The sequence below is a fragment of the Pristiophorus japonicus genome, chromosome 19 (assembly GCF_044704955.1).
Source record: "Pristiophorus japonicus isolate sPriJap1 chromosome 19, sPriJap1.hap1, whole genome shotgun sequence".
In the NCBI taxonomy this organism is placed as follows: domain Eukaryota; kingdom Metazoa; phylum Chordata; class Chondrichthyes; family Pristiophoridae; genus Pristiophorus; species Pristiophorus japonicus.
The window spans coordinates 78,413,077-78,428,320 of record NC_091995.1 but is presented as its reverse complement, the minus strand read 5'-3'; the positions used below and the strand labels follow the sequence as shown (position 1 = coordinate 78,428,320).

The 15,244-nt window shown below is 45.4% G+C and overlaps 1 long non-coding RNA gene across 1 annotated transcript; it reads left to right on the top strand.

Moving 5' to 3' along the window:
- The first annotated feature begins 4,684 nt into the window (after positions 1-4,684).
- LOC139230503 (uncharacterized) lies at positions 4,685-15,209 on the top strand. The gene is made up of 2 exons (XR_011587942.1): positions 4,685-4,799; positions 13,504-15,209. It is a non-coding gene; the product is annotated as an uncharacterized lncRNA (long non-coding RNA).
- Positions 15,210-15,244: the final 35 nt, after the last annotated feature.

The window sequence follows — 15,244 nt, the reverse complement described above, 5'->3', positions numbered from 1 at the left end:
TTGCGGCATTGGTTGCCCTCACGAACCTCGTTGGTCGCAGATGAGACCACCTCTGCTATCTCGGTCCATATCCTCTGGTAGGCCTTTGGGGTGGGCTTCCCACGCCCTCCCTGCGTCAAATCACCTCAGCGTAACTCGACCACCTGCAGAAGGGAAGCAGTTGCCTCGTCCGAGAACCTCCTGGCTCTTTTGCGGCCTCCTATGTGCTCCTCTCCCACCTCACTGCTCTCTCCAGCGTCAGTCTCCACAGCGTGCTGTGATTCCTCCTCCTCTCCCTCCATTATAGACCAAATTCGGTCAAATATGTGGCTGGCAACAGCTCATTTTTGTTTCCCTATTTGCTGTGAAGCTCTAAAGTCTCCCTCCTTCCTCCCAAAGCAGCTACTCCACACTCAGCCACGCCTTTAGTCCCTCTGAGCTCCCTCTCTCTCTGTCTCCTCTTTTGCACATGTCATGATGACCCTTTGACCTCCAGAATCACGGGAATCGAGCACTGCCAGGCCGTTGCAAAGGACAGCCACACTTTACGGCAGAAGGTCAAAAAATGTAATGCTACCGCCCGTTTCATATCGCTCACAGCAACACCCATTTTCAAAAATGGAGACTAGGTGTTTTGATAATGAGCAAGAAGCTGGCGATCTGAAAACCCTTTTTTACCACCCAGGTCGGAAATAATGCCCATTTTTGGGCGATAAGCACAAATGTTGTGGTTCTAGCCCAATATGTTTAAAGTGCAGGAGGCAACCATACAGCAGGAAAAAGATGAATGGAAAAGACAGGGAGTTAAACAAGGTGTGGATGGAATCTGGAGGAAAGATTGTAATGTGGTAGCCCCAGAGTGCATACGATGGGTATGCACATACAGGTAAGACCAGCATGACGAGTTCAATGTCCCAATGCTGGTAGTGGAAGGGAATGGGAAGAGATATAGAAAATTACTGTAGGAAGTGCTTAACATGCGCAAAGCATAACCCAGGTGAAAAAGTAAAAGTCGGAATGGGACACCAACCCCAACCAATGGGACCATGGGAAAACCTGCAGATAGACTTCACGGGCCTGCTGCCCAATTACCAGGGGAAAATGTATTGTTAGGTTATAATAGATCAATTCACAAAATGGGTAGAAGCATTCGCAACTAGAAATTGCTCAGCCGAGACGGTGGATAGAATATTAGCAGAAGAAATTATACCTAGTTGGGGGATGTCCCTACAGATAGTTTCAGATCAGGGTACACACTTCACGGGTAAAGTAATGAAACAAGCCGACGCCCTACTGGGAATCAGACAGAAATTCCATATCCCATATCATTCGGAATCGTCCGGATTAGTAGAACGAACGAACAGGACCCTGAAGAACGCATTGGCCAAGGTGATCTACGAGACAGGAAAGGGATGGGATATAACGAGCATGGTGGATAGAGGTGTACCGATGGATGTGGTGTATTTAGATTTCCAAAAGGCATTCGATAAGGTGCCACACAAAAGGTTACTGCAGAAGATAGAGGTACGCGGAGTCAGAGGAAATGTATTAGCATGGATCGAGAATTGGCTGGCTAACAGAAAGCAGAGAGTCGGGATGAATGGGTCTTTTTCAGGTTGGAAATCGGTGGTTAGTGGTGTGCCACAGGGATCGGTGCTGGGACCACAACTGTTTACAATATACATAGATGACCTGGAAGAGGGGACAGAGTGTAGTGTAACAAAATTTGCAGATGACACAAAGATTAGTGGGAAAGCGGGTTGTGTAGAGGACACAGAGAGGCTGCAAAGAGATTTAGATAGGTTAAGCGAATGGGCTAAGGTTTGGCAGATGGAATACAATGTCAGAAAATGTGAGGTCATCCACCTTGGGGGGGGGGAAAAAAAACAGTAAAAGGGAATATTATTTAAATGGGGAGAAATTACAACATGCTGAGGTGCAGAGGGAACTGGGGGTCCTTGTGCATGAATCCCAAAAAGTTAGTTTGCAGGTGCAGCAGGTAATCAGGAAGGCGAATGCAATGTTGGCCTTCATTGCGAGAGAGATTGGGTACAAAAGCAGGGAGGTCCTGCTGCAACTGTATAGGGTATTGGTGAGGCCGCACCTGGAGTACTGCGTGAAATTTTGGTCACCTTTCTTAAGGAAGGATATACTAGCTTTGGAGGGGGTACAGAGACGATTCACTAGGCTGATTCCGGAGATGAGGGGGTTACCTTATGATGATAGATTGAGTAGACTGGGTCTTTACTCGTTGGAGTTCAGAAGGATGAGGGGTGATCTTATAGAAACATTTCAAATCATGAAAGGGATAGACAAGATAGAGGCAGAGAGGTTGTTTCCACTGGTCGGGGAGACTAGAACTAGGGGGCACAGCCTCAAAATACGGGTGAGCCAATTTAAAACCGAGTTGAGAAGGAATTTCTTCTCCCAGAGGGTTGTGAATCTGTGGAATTCTCTGCCCAAGGAAGCAGTTGAGGCTAGCTCATTGAATGTATTCAAATCACAGATAGATAGATTTTTAACCAATGAGGGAATTAAGGGTTATGGGGAGCGGGCGGGTAAGTGGAACTGAGTCCACGGCCAGATCAGCCATGATCTTGTTGAATGGCGGAGCAGGCTCGAGGGGCTAGATGGCCTACTCCTGTTTCTAATTCTTATGTTCTTATGTAAGGGATGGGTAGATATGCTGCCCAGAATTTTAATGAAGTAAAGGGCCACCCCAAACCGGACCACCGGACTCACGCCTTTCGAACTAATGACAGGAAGGGTAATGAGATTACCTGAGGTTCTAGTGACAGGGAGTGATGACGTTGGACCCTAACGGGACTGAGTAAGGAGATTTGTGATGGAATTATGGAGCTGATCGAGTGTGGTCAATGCTTCTTCAATACTGGGTTTGTTGGCCTGGTCGAGGACACTAATGTTGGTGTATCTGTCCTCCCGGGGATTTAGAAACATAGAAACATCGAAAATAGGTGCAGGAGTAGGCCATTCGGCCCTTCGAGCCTGCACCGCCATTCAATGAGTTCATGGCTGAACATGCAACTTCAGTATCCCATTCCTGCTTTCTCGCCATACCCCTTGATCCCCCTAGTAGTAAGGACTACATCTAACTCCTTTTTGAATATATTTAGTGAATTGGCCTCAACTACTTTCTGTGATAGAGAATTCCACAGGTTCACCACTCTCTGGGTGAAGAAGTTTCTCCTCATCTCGGTCCTAAATGGCTTACCCCTTATCCTTAGACTGTGACCCCTGGTTCTGAACTTCCCCAACATTGGGAACATTCTTCCTGCATCTAACCTCTCTTAACCCGTCAGAATTTTAAACATTTCTATGAAATCCCCTCTCATTCTTCTGAACTCCAGTGAATACAAGCCCAGTTGATCTAGTCTTTCTTGATATGTCAGTCCCGCCATCCTGGGAATCAGTCTGGTGAACCTTCGCTGCATTCCCTCAATAGCAAGAATGTCCTTCCTCAAGTTAGGAGACCAAAACTGTACACAATACTCCAGGTGTGGCCTCACCAAGGCCCTGTACAACTGTAGTAACACCTCCCTGCCCCTGTACTCAAATCCCCTCGCTATGAAGGCCAACATGCCATTTGCTTTCTTAACCGCCTGCTGTACCTGCATGCCAACCTTCAATGACTGACGTACCATGACACCCAGGTCTCGTTGCACCTCCCCTTTTCCTAATCTGTCACCATTCAGATAATAGTCTGTCTCTCTGTTTTTACCACCAAAGTGGATAACCTCACATTTATCCACATTATATTTCATCTGCCATGCATTTGCCCACTCACCTAACCTATCCAAGTCACTCATAGCATCCTCCTCACAGCTCACACTGCCACCCAACTTAGTGTCATCTGCAAATTTGGAGATACTACATTTAATCCCCTCGTCTAAATCATTAATGTACAATGTAAACAGCTGGGGCCCCAGCACAGAACTTTGCAGTACCCCACTAGTCACTGCCTGCCATTCTGAAAAGTTCCCATTTACTCCTACTCTTTGCTTCCTGTCTGCCAACCAGTTCTCAATCCACGTCAGCACACTACTCCCAATCCCATGTGCTTTAACTTTGCACATTAATCTCTTGTGTGGGACCTTGTCAAAAGCCTTCTTAAAGTCCAAATACACCACATCAATTGGTTCTCCCTTGTCCACTCTACTGGAAACATCCTCAAAAAATTCCAGAAGATTTGTCAAGCATGATTTCCCTTTCACAAATCCAAGCTGACTTGGACCTATCATGTCACCTCTTTCCAAATGCGCTGCTATGACATCCTTAATAATTGATTCCACCATTTTACCCACTGCCGATGTCAGGCTGACCGCTCTATAATTCCCTGTTTTCTCTCTCCCTCCTTTTTTAAAAGTGGGGTTATATTGGCTACCCTCCACTCCATAGGAACTGATCCAGAGTCTATGGAATGTTGGAAAATGATTGCTCCCTCTGAGTTGCCGACCAACTGGAATATCTTTCAGTTCTGAAGGAAGTTATTGTACCTCAAATGTGTTTCCTTGACCGATGCTCCCTGACCTGCTGAGTGTCTCCAATCTTTTGTTCTTGTTTTGAATCGAACAGGAAATAGTTCAGAAATAAAAACAGAAACAGCAGGAAATGCTCAGTGGGTCAGGCACTTCCTGAGAGAGGAAAACAGAGTTAATGTTTCAGCTCACTTCGCTTTCGTCAGAACTGATGGTCTGATTGTTGAGATATGTCCCAGTTGGCTTGAACTTCCTGAACACAAATTGTTTCACTTTCTACTGTGCTTATTCTGTGATTGCCAGCCTACAGCCAACAGCCTAAAAGTAAGTACGTGCATTAAACTCTTTGATACAAGTTAGAAGCATAGAAACATAGAAACATCTAACTCCTTTGTGAATATATTTAGTGAATTGGCCTCAACAACTTTCTGTGGTAGAGAATTCCACAGGTTCACCACTCTCTGGGTGAAGACGTTTCTCCTCATCTCGGACCTAAATGGCTCACCCCTTATCCTTAGACTGTTTGCAGCAATTCTGTGCCTAGGGTTGAGTACTCGGATTAAAATTATTATACTGGCCAGAAATGAGGGGGGATCCCACTTGAAATGTTTCTCAGTCCTTTCTCTTTCGAGCATTTTCTGTTAGTATTACCAAGTAGAACCCATTCTGCTCGTCTCATCTCCAATTAATCCGGTATTGTCGAAGAATTTTCTATGATAAATTAACTCAGGTGGAGGCTTTCTAAGTCGTGCTTCGAGAGAATTTTATTTAAAAGCGAGATATCTCGGAGAGCCTGCTTGGATCGCACCAAGGCAGAAAGCTCTCCTGTACAAGCAAATTGTCCCTATCTTAATACAGAAATAGAATACAGAAATAGAAAAGGAATCTTATTCATTAGTTCCGTGAGTACAAAGGTCGTCTTGGGAGGCACACACTCTATCTATCCTTGCATAGTTTCTCCCTGTTCAGTCTGATAAGCAGAATATCAGGAGACTCCCTTTTAATACCAGATAGTCATTTAATTACATTTCTAAGTTTCAAGGCTAAAAAGTGTGGGTGTTGTTCTAGTCCTATTATTTCTTCAACTATAGCAAAAACAGAATTTAACCCTTCCCTTTACCATAAGCCATAGATTCATAGATTCTTTCTTCCAAACTGGGTAAAGACATTTCTCCTCATCTCGGTCCTAAGTGGCTCACCCCTTATCCTTAGACTCTTTGCAGCAATTCTGTGCCTAGGGTTGAGTACTCGGATTTAAATTATTCTACTGGCCAGAAATGAGGGAGGATCCCACTTGAAATGTTTCTCAGTCCTTTCTCTTTCGAGCATTTTCTGTTAGTATTATCAAGTAGAACCCATTCTGCTCGTCTCATTTCCAATTAATCCGGTATTGGTCCTTTTTTAAAAAACGGCCGGTTCCATAGCACAGAAAGGAATGTAAAAAGAGCTGAAAACTATGTTGAAAGAACTGATGCAAATCAGTTTCCTGTAACCTGCAGCTAACTCTTCAAAAAATCTGAGCAAGTGCTGCCGAAAGAAGCTTTGGCGAGTTGCTGCAGTGCATCTTAGCGTCCTCAACCAGACCAATATCCCCAGCATTGAAACACTGACCATACTTGATCAGCTCTGTTGGGCGGGCCACATTGTTCGCATGCCAGACACGAGTCTTCCAAAGCAAGTGCTCTACTCGGAACTCCTTCACGGCAAACGAGCCCAAGGTGGGCAGAGGAAACGTTACAAGGACACCCTCAAAGCCTCCCTGATAAAGTGCAACATCCCACCAACACCTGGGAGTCCCTGGCCAGAGACTGCCCTAAGTGGAGGAAGAGCATCCGGGAGGGTGCTGAGCACCTAGAGTCTCATTGTGAGAGCATGCAGAAATCAAGCGCAGGCAGCGGAAAGAGCGTGCGGCAAACCAGTCCCACCCCCCCTTCCCTCAACGACTATCTGTCCCACCTATGTCAGGGACTATGTTTCTAGTATTGCACTGTTCAGTCACCTAAGAATGAATTTGTAGAGTGGAAGCAAGTTTTCCATGATTATGAGGGATTGCCTATGATGATGATGTAGATGATGCACACTGCAGCCACGGTGCGCCGGTGGTGGAGGGAGTGAATGTTTAAGGTGGTGGATGGGATGCCGATCAAGCGGGCTGCTTTGTCCTGGATGGTGCCGAGCTTCTTGAGTGTTGTTGGAGCTACACTCATCCAGGCAAGTGAAGAGTATTTCATCACATTCCTGACTTGTGCCTTGCAGATGGTGAAAAGGCTTTAGGGAGTCAGGAGGTGAGACACTTGCCGCAGAATACCCAGCCTCTGACCCGCTCTTGTAGCCACAGTATTTATGTGTCTGGTCCAGTTAAGTTTCTAGTCAATGTTGATGGTTGAGGATTCGGTGATGGTAATGCGGTTGAATATCAAGTGAAGGTGGTTAGACTCTCGCTTATTTGAGATGGTGATTGCCTGGCACTTGTGTGGTACGAATGTTACTTGCCACATATCAGCCCAAGCCTGATTGTCATCCAGGTTTTGCTGCAAGTGGGCATGGACGGCTTCATTATCTGGGGAGCTGCGAATGGCACTGAACTGTGCAGTCATCAGCGAACATCCCCACTTCTGACCTTATGATGGAGGGAAGGTCATTGATGAAGCAACAGAAGATGGTTGGGCCTAGGACACTGCCCTGAGGAACACCAGCTGCGATGTCCTGGGGCTGTGATGATTGACCTCCAACAACCACAACCATCTTTATGTGAGGTGAGGAGAGTTTCACCCCTGATTCTCTTGACTTCAATTTTACTAGTGCTCCTTGAACATAGAATCTTAGAGAAATTACAACACAGAAGGAAGCCATTCAGCCCATCATGTCCATGATGATCAAAAAAAGCCACCCAGCCTAATCCCACCTTCCAGCTCTAGGTCCGTAGCCCTGTAGGTTACGGCACTTCAAGTGCACATCCAAGTACCTTTAAATGTAGTGAGGGTTTCTGCCTCTAACACCCTTTCAGGCAGTGAGTTCCAGAACCCCACCACCCTCTGGGTGAAAAAATGTTTCCTCATCTCCCCTCTCCTCCTTCTACCAACTACTTTAAATCTATGCCCCCTGGTTATTGACCCCTCTGCTAAGAGAAATAGGTCCTTCCTATCCACTATATCTAGGCCCCTCATAATTTTATATACCTCAATTAAATCTCCCCTCAGCCTCTTCTGATCCAAGGAAAACAACCCCAGCCTATCCAATCATTCCTCATAGCTAAAGGTTTCCAGTCTGGAAACATTCTCGTAAATCTCCTCTGCACCCTTTCCAGTGCAATTACATCCTTTCTGTAATGTAGTTGCCCCTCCCCAAATGCATTACCTCACAATTTTTCAGATTGAATTCCATTTGCCACCTTTCTGTTCCACTGACCAGTTCATTGATATCTTCCTGTACCTAGAGCTTTCCTCCTCACTGTCAACCACACGGCCAATTTTTGTATCATCGTAAAATTTCTTTATCATACCCCCTACATTTAAGTCTAAATCATTAATATACATTACAAAAAGTAAGGGACTGAGTACTGAGCCCTGTGGAACCCCACTGGAAACAGCCCTTCAGTCACAAAAACTCCCCTCAACCATTGCCCTTTGCTTCCTGCCACTAAGCCAGTTTTGGATCCAATTTGTCACTCTCCCTTGGATCCCATGGACTTTTACTTTTTTGATCAGCCTGCCATGTGGAACCTTGTTAAAAGCCTTGCTAAAATCCATTTAGACTACATCAAACGCACTGCCCTCATTGACCCTCCTTGTTACCTCCTCAAAGAACTCAATCAAGTTAGTCAGACCCGACCTTCCCTTAACAAACACATGCTGACTGTCTTTCATTAATCTGTGTCTTTCTAAATGAAACTTTATCCTGTCCCACAGAATTTATTCCAGTAATTATCCACCATGGAGCTTAAACTAATTGGCCTGTAATTGCTCGGTTTATCCCTTCCTTCCTTTTTTAGCAGTTCTCCAATCCTCTGGCACATCTCCTGCAGCCAGGGAGGATTGAAAAATAATGGTCAGAGCCTCCACAATTTCCTCCCTTGCTTCTTTTCGTAGCCTCAGATATATTTCGTCCGGTCCTGGCGATTTATCAACTTTCAAAGATGCAAAACACCTTAAAACTTCCCACTTACTAAATTTATCCCATCCAATATTTTACTGTCTTCCTCCTGAACTTCAACATCAGCATCGTTCCCCCTCTTTTGTGAAGACAGCCACAAAGTATTCATTTAGTATCTTACCCACATCCTCCACCTCTGCACATACATCACTATTTTGGTCCCTAATAGGCCCTACTCGTTTCTTAGTTATCCTCTTGCTCTTTATAAGAACATAAGAACATAAGAAATAGGAGCAGGAGTAGGCCATATGGCCCCTCGAGCCTGCTCCACCATTTAATACAAAATTGGCTGATCTGATCATGGACTCAGCTCCACTTCCCTGCCCGCTCCCCATGACGCCTTATTCCCTTATCGGTTAAGAAACTGTCTATCTCTGTCTTAAATTTATTCAATGTCCCAGCTTCCACAGCTCTCTGAGGCAGCAAATTCCACAGATTTACAACCCTCTGAGAGAAGAAATTCCTCCTCATCTCAGTTTTAAATGGGCAGCCCCTTATTCTAAGATTATGCCCTCTAGTTCTAGTCTCACCTATGTAATTGTAAAACATCTTTGGGTTTTCTTTGATTCTATTTTCCGGTACTTTTTCATGACTTCTTTTTGCTTTCCTAATTTCCTTCTTAATTTCATTCCTGCATTTTCTATACTTTCTGCAGTATTGGGCTCACGATATCTGATATAGGCTTCCCTTTTTAGCCTTAGCTTACCCTGTATGCACCTTGGAATCCAGGGAGCTCTAAATTTGGCAGTTCTACCCATTTTCTTTGTGGGAACATGTTTACCCTGATCTCCATGTATCTCCCTCTTGAATGCCTCCCACTGCTCTGGCATTGATTTACCTTCAAGTAACTGTTTCCAGTCACTTTTGCCAAATCACTTCTCAGTCTAGTAACATTGGCCTTCCCCCAATTTAGAGCCCGTACTCCTGTTTTTACATTGTCCTTATCCATAATTATGCTAAAACTAACTGAATTATACTACCACAAAAATGCTCTCCCACTGCTACTCCATCCACCTGGGGAGGTGCAACAAGACCTGGGTGTCATGGTACATCAGTCATTGAAAGTTTGGCACGCAGGTACAGCAGGCGGTGAAGAAGGCAAATGGCATGTTGGCCTTCATAGCTAGGGGATTTGAGTATAGGAGCAGGGAGGTCTTACTGCAGTTGTACAGGGCCTTGGTGTGGCCTCACCTGGAAAATTGTGTTCAGTTTTAGTTTCCTAACCTGAGGGAGGACCTTCTTGCTATTGAGGGAGTGCAGCGAAGGTTCACCAGACTGATTCCCAGGATGGCAGGACTGACATATGAGGTCATCTGGGCCTGTATTCATTGGAGTTTAGAAGGATGAGAGGCAATCTCATAGAAACATATAAAATTCTGATGGGACTGGACAGGTTAGATGCAGGAAGAATATTCCCGATGTTGGGGAAGTCCAGAACCAGGGGACACAGTCTAAGGATAAGGGGTAAGCCATTTAGGACTGAGATGAGGAGAAACTTCTTCACTCAGAGAGTTGTTAACCTGTGGAATTCCCTGCCGCAGAGAGTTGTTGATGCCAGTTCATTGGATATATTCAAGAGGGAGTTAGATATGGCCCTTATGTCTAAAGGAATCAAGGGGTATGGAGAGAAAGCAGGAAAGGGGTACTGAGGTGAATGATCAGCCATGATCTTATTGAATGGTGGTGCAGGTTCGAAGGGCCGAATGGCCTACTCCTGCACCTACATTTCTATGTTTCTATGCCCAGCTTCAATCCCTAACACTAAATTAGAACTTTCCCCCATCCCCATGTATTGGATAAAGAAGTTCTCCAGAATACAATTTAGGAATTCTGTGCCCTCTGTATCTTTTACTGATAGTATCCCAGTTAATATTCGGGTATTCGGGAAATCCCCCACTATTACTGCCCTATTGTTTTGCACTTGTCAGTAATTTGCATCCAAATTTGCTCTTCTATCTCCCTCGGACTGTTTGGGGGTCTATAGTATACTCCCAGCAATGTGACCGCCCCATTTTGTTCTTTAGTTCAATCCATATGGCCTCCAACATATCATCCCTCCTCAAAGCTATAATTGTTTCTTTAATCAATACCGTGATGCGCCCCCCCTTTTTTAAGCTCCTCTCTATCTTGCCTGAGCTGCCATACCTGCCCTTCTTTCAGCCATGTCTCAGTACTAGCTATAATATCGTATTCCCAAGTGTCTATCTGTGCTCTCAGCTCATCTGCCTTATTCCCTAGACTCCTTGCATTGAAGTATTTACCATTTAGCACTGCCTAACTCCCTTGTTGTCTATTTTCTAGCCTTTGTTTCCTCTGCCTTCCAAACTTGTATACTCATTTTCTGCCTTCCATTTCCAGCTTGGCTTCGCTCCCTTCTGACAATTTGTTACAACTGAGTAGCTTGCTAGGCCATTTCAGAGGGACAGTTCAGAGTGAATTACATTACTGTGGGTCTGGAATCACATATAGGCCAGACCAGGTAAGATTTCCTTCCCTAAAGGACATTATTGAACCAGATGGGTTTTTACGACAATCCGCTAGTTTCATAGTCACCATTACTGATACTAGCTTTTTATTCCAGATTTATTTAATTAACTGAATTTAAATTCCCCAGCTGCCGTGAAGACTTGTAGAAGTGAAGACACAGGCTGAGTAGATCAGGCTGTGTTGTATGTCGAAGCCTGTCTTTTCTTGGTCTGTGTTCATCTTCATCACAGATTCCACTTTACAACGGAACTGGTGCCCTAACCCAATAAAACAGGAGTGCCCTTTCCTGTCAGCTGCTGTTTGTTAGACTTGTACATTGAAAGGCTGTGCAGCCCCCGGCCTGTGAGTACCATCGGAGCAGGCCGGGGAGCGAAAAGGAGCAGCGAGGCGGCATACCACTCCAGGGAGCAGCACATGCTGGAGCAGAAGAGCAACGGCATCGAAGAGAGACGTCACCAAGATCCAGGTCGGTGATTGGAGCGTGGGCAGGTACAGCAGGAGCGGCGAGATCGGGGCAAAGGAGCAGCGAGTGATCGTGGAGCCATGTGATCGGGGCCCAGGAGAGGCGAGGGCCCAGGTGCAGCACGGGCCAGCCCACACTGCGATGTGTGTGCGCACTAGGTCGTTGCAGAAGAGCTGGTCTCCAGTCGTCCTGGTTAACCTTTGCCACTGGACCAAGACCTAGCTCGGTCAAGCCCGTGTGGTGGCTGGTGTGCAACGGCCACCCCACGTTAAAAAAATCCACGCACAGGCATCTTCCACCCTTCAACATGTAGCTCGGGATCCGGAATATTAGGTCCTTCATTGAAACACCTGTGAACTTTTTGACGTGGCAGCAAGTCATCCTCGACTCGAGGGTCTGCCTATGATGATGATGATAGCGACAATTCTCAGTGATTCTCTCTCATTTCAACTTTATAATCGGACAGGTCCTTTTTTTTAATCTGCTGCAGCCTGCAAGCGAACACAACAATTCAAATTCTGAAATGAAATATTTTTATTATTTCAAAATATACTTTATTCATATAAAAATTTGCACAATACATTGGAAGGCAGTTCAGTACATTTGGATGCTAACGGCAGTTCCGTTCAATAGATTTGCTTGCTTTACATTTCGAGGTACATTTCAGTACAATCCAGGATACATTGTACTACAGTTATCATATTGCTTTACCAGTGGCACTATACGGTACACGGAATGGGTGAGGGTACAGTTACATTTCTTTGCAACATACATTGCTAAACAGAACTTGCATTATACATGGCACTGCATAGGTTTTTTCAGATCACGGTGCTCTATGTATACAAAAGGTTTACAAGTACAGCCCGAGGGGAGTTTTATACTGATTCCAGCCCCTGGGTTTATCGTCTCGGAAGGGCTTTAAACTGTGGCTCTTCTCCACCGTGCCTTTGCAGCGACTGCACCAATTTTTAGTGCGTCCCTCAGCACGTACTCCTGGATCTTGGATTGCGCCAGTCTGCAACACGCAGACGTGGACATCTCCTTGCTCTGGAAGACCAGCACCCTCTGGTGGTGGTACAATGCTGGTTACAAGGTGTTGCATACATAACAATCATAGGCAGTCCCTCAAAATCGAGGAAGACTTGCTTCCACTATAAAAGTGAGTTCTCAGGTGGCTGAACAGTCCAATATGGGAATTACAGTGTCTGTCGCAGGTGGGACAGACAGTGGTTGAGGGAAGGGGTGGGTGGGGAGTCTGGTTTCCGCACGCTCCTTCCGCTGCCTGCGCTTGCTTTCTGCATGTTCTCGCCGATGAGACTCGAGGTGCTCAGCGCCCTCCCGGATGCTCTTCCTCCACTTAGGGCGGTCTTTGGTCAGGGATTCCCAGGTGTCAGTGGAGAAGTTGTATTTTATCAAGGAGGCTTTGAGGGTGTCCTTGAAACGTTTCCTCTGCTCACCTGGGGCTCGCTTGCCGTGTAGGAGTTCCAAGTAGAGCGCTTGCCTTGGGACGTGTGACGACGTCCTGGCCTCCCTCCGGCTGCTGGCCCCACTCAACGACAGAGTCTCTGTCGAGCACGTGATGTGCACAATGGCAGTAACATTACCACTATGCTACTGTGCCCAAGAGCCATAAAGTTGATCTCAACCTTTGTGATCTCAGCACCGTGGGCTACAGAGCGGGGGTGGGAAGGGCTGGGGAGAGGGGGGGATTAGATGTTCCCACTCCTAATCATTAACCAGAAACGCCCGTTGGAAGTGAGCGGATGTCAGGGTCAGCTATGATGCTCCAATGGGAAAATAAACCACAAGTACTTGTTGTCTCGGTTCACTGCTTGAGTGACATACTGGCTGCTTCCTGCTATGTTTGAATAAATTGCTAGCAATTGTTGTCCAGAAGTTAACAAATTGTTGCTGCTAATGTTTCAGGCATCCATCAATCCAAGAGACTTTAAACTCTTGATATCAAGGCTTTGATCCACCGTGGGATTTACTGTATCCTGAGCTGTATTTGATACAGGAATACACCTGATTTAAAGAACGACATGGGCAACAATGCTTCGGTGACTGAAACAGAAAAAATTGCACAAAGGTTCTATCAGAAGATGAAGGATAAGAACGCATATGCAGAGGTCACAACAAGCTGGGAATACACAAAAGTAGTTCTTACAAAAACAGTAATGCCATATTTGGAAAATGGTGTTAAGTTCCTGTTTGAAAAATGTTTTTGCAGTAAGCCGTGTTGCTGCAATTTCTACTGCTTCCTCATTGGGAATATTGGCTTTAGCTGGTTGTCTTATTGCACACAAAGTTTTTGAAAATGACAGCAGCTTTGAGGACATAATCCGCAGAGCATTCAATGAAGACAAAGCAGAGGAAATCGGTAACATACTTGCTGCCTACACCGATCGCTGCTTAATATTTGCAAACCACACAGAGAAACTCTGTAAAGAAGCTGAGATATACGAGAGGGAGCTGTTCAATCAGCTCAAGAGGATCAGCCAGGCTATGCTTCAAAATCCTGTCAATAGGGCAAATGTTTTGACCTTCTACGCCTGGCTGAAAGGTGCTCGATTTCACCTGGAAATGCTTTCTGACATGATTACTTTGGGGCTTGGAAACTCGAATGAGGTGCTCAAAGCAGCCGAGATACACAGCAACACCATGAGGGAGCTGGGAGCTGCAGTAAGAAAACAGAAGGCTTCGGTCATTGTGTATCATAATCTTTGTCTAGGCATCTGGCTGACAGACAAGGAAGCAGGCCAAAGTGTTACTTTATGGTGCCCTGAATGCGATTTTAAAAAAGTCAAGGATAAATACCTGGAGCTCCTGTTTGATGAGCTAATTAAAAGACCAGAAGAAAAGTTTATTTCTTTTATTGCTGATTTTAAACAGAAATTACCCTAAGCGAGATCCCACTCGCAGACCAACATTGGCTTTCGGTTAAGCAACGTTTTGAGTTTAATATTCTCATTTTGTTCACAAATCTTTCCACGTCCTCCCCACTTCTTATCTCGGTAATCACCTCCAGCCCTCCAACCCTCTAAGATACCTGTGCGCCTCCAATTCTGGCCTCTTGAGCATCCCCGATTTTAATCGTTCCACCATTGACGACCGTGTCTTCAGCTGCCTGGGCCCCAAGCTCTGGAATTCCCCGCAAATTCTCTCCGCCTCTCTTTCCTCCTTTATGACGCTTATAAAAACCTACCTCTTTGACCAAGTCTGCCCTAATATCTCCTTCTGTGGCTCGGTGTTACATTTTGTTTGATAACTCTCCTGTGAAGTGCCTTGTGACGTTTTGCTATGATAACGATGCTATATAAATGCAGGTTGTTGTTGTGACAGCTGCATACCCCAATGCCCTACATCTGCCAGGTGCTAATGAAGGCGAGTTTCTGAGAAAGAATGGCCTTAAGGGATATAAAAAGTCAAGCCAAAGATGGCTGGGTCTCTTTTCTTAAGCACACGGCAAAAAGCAAGACCTTCCTCTACAGGCAAAGTATACCTTTTTTATTGTAACATCATTGTATCTGTTGTAACCAAGTAGATCCGTCGGATAGCTGAGGACTGCTGTTTCTCTGATAGATGTGCATGTGTGTGTGTTTAATAAACTATTCCAAATTGTTTTAAAAGAATCGGTCTTGTTGTCAATTTCATGCCAGAGATTTAG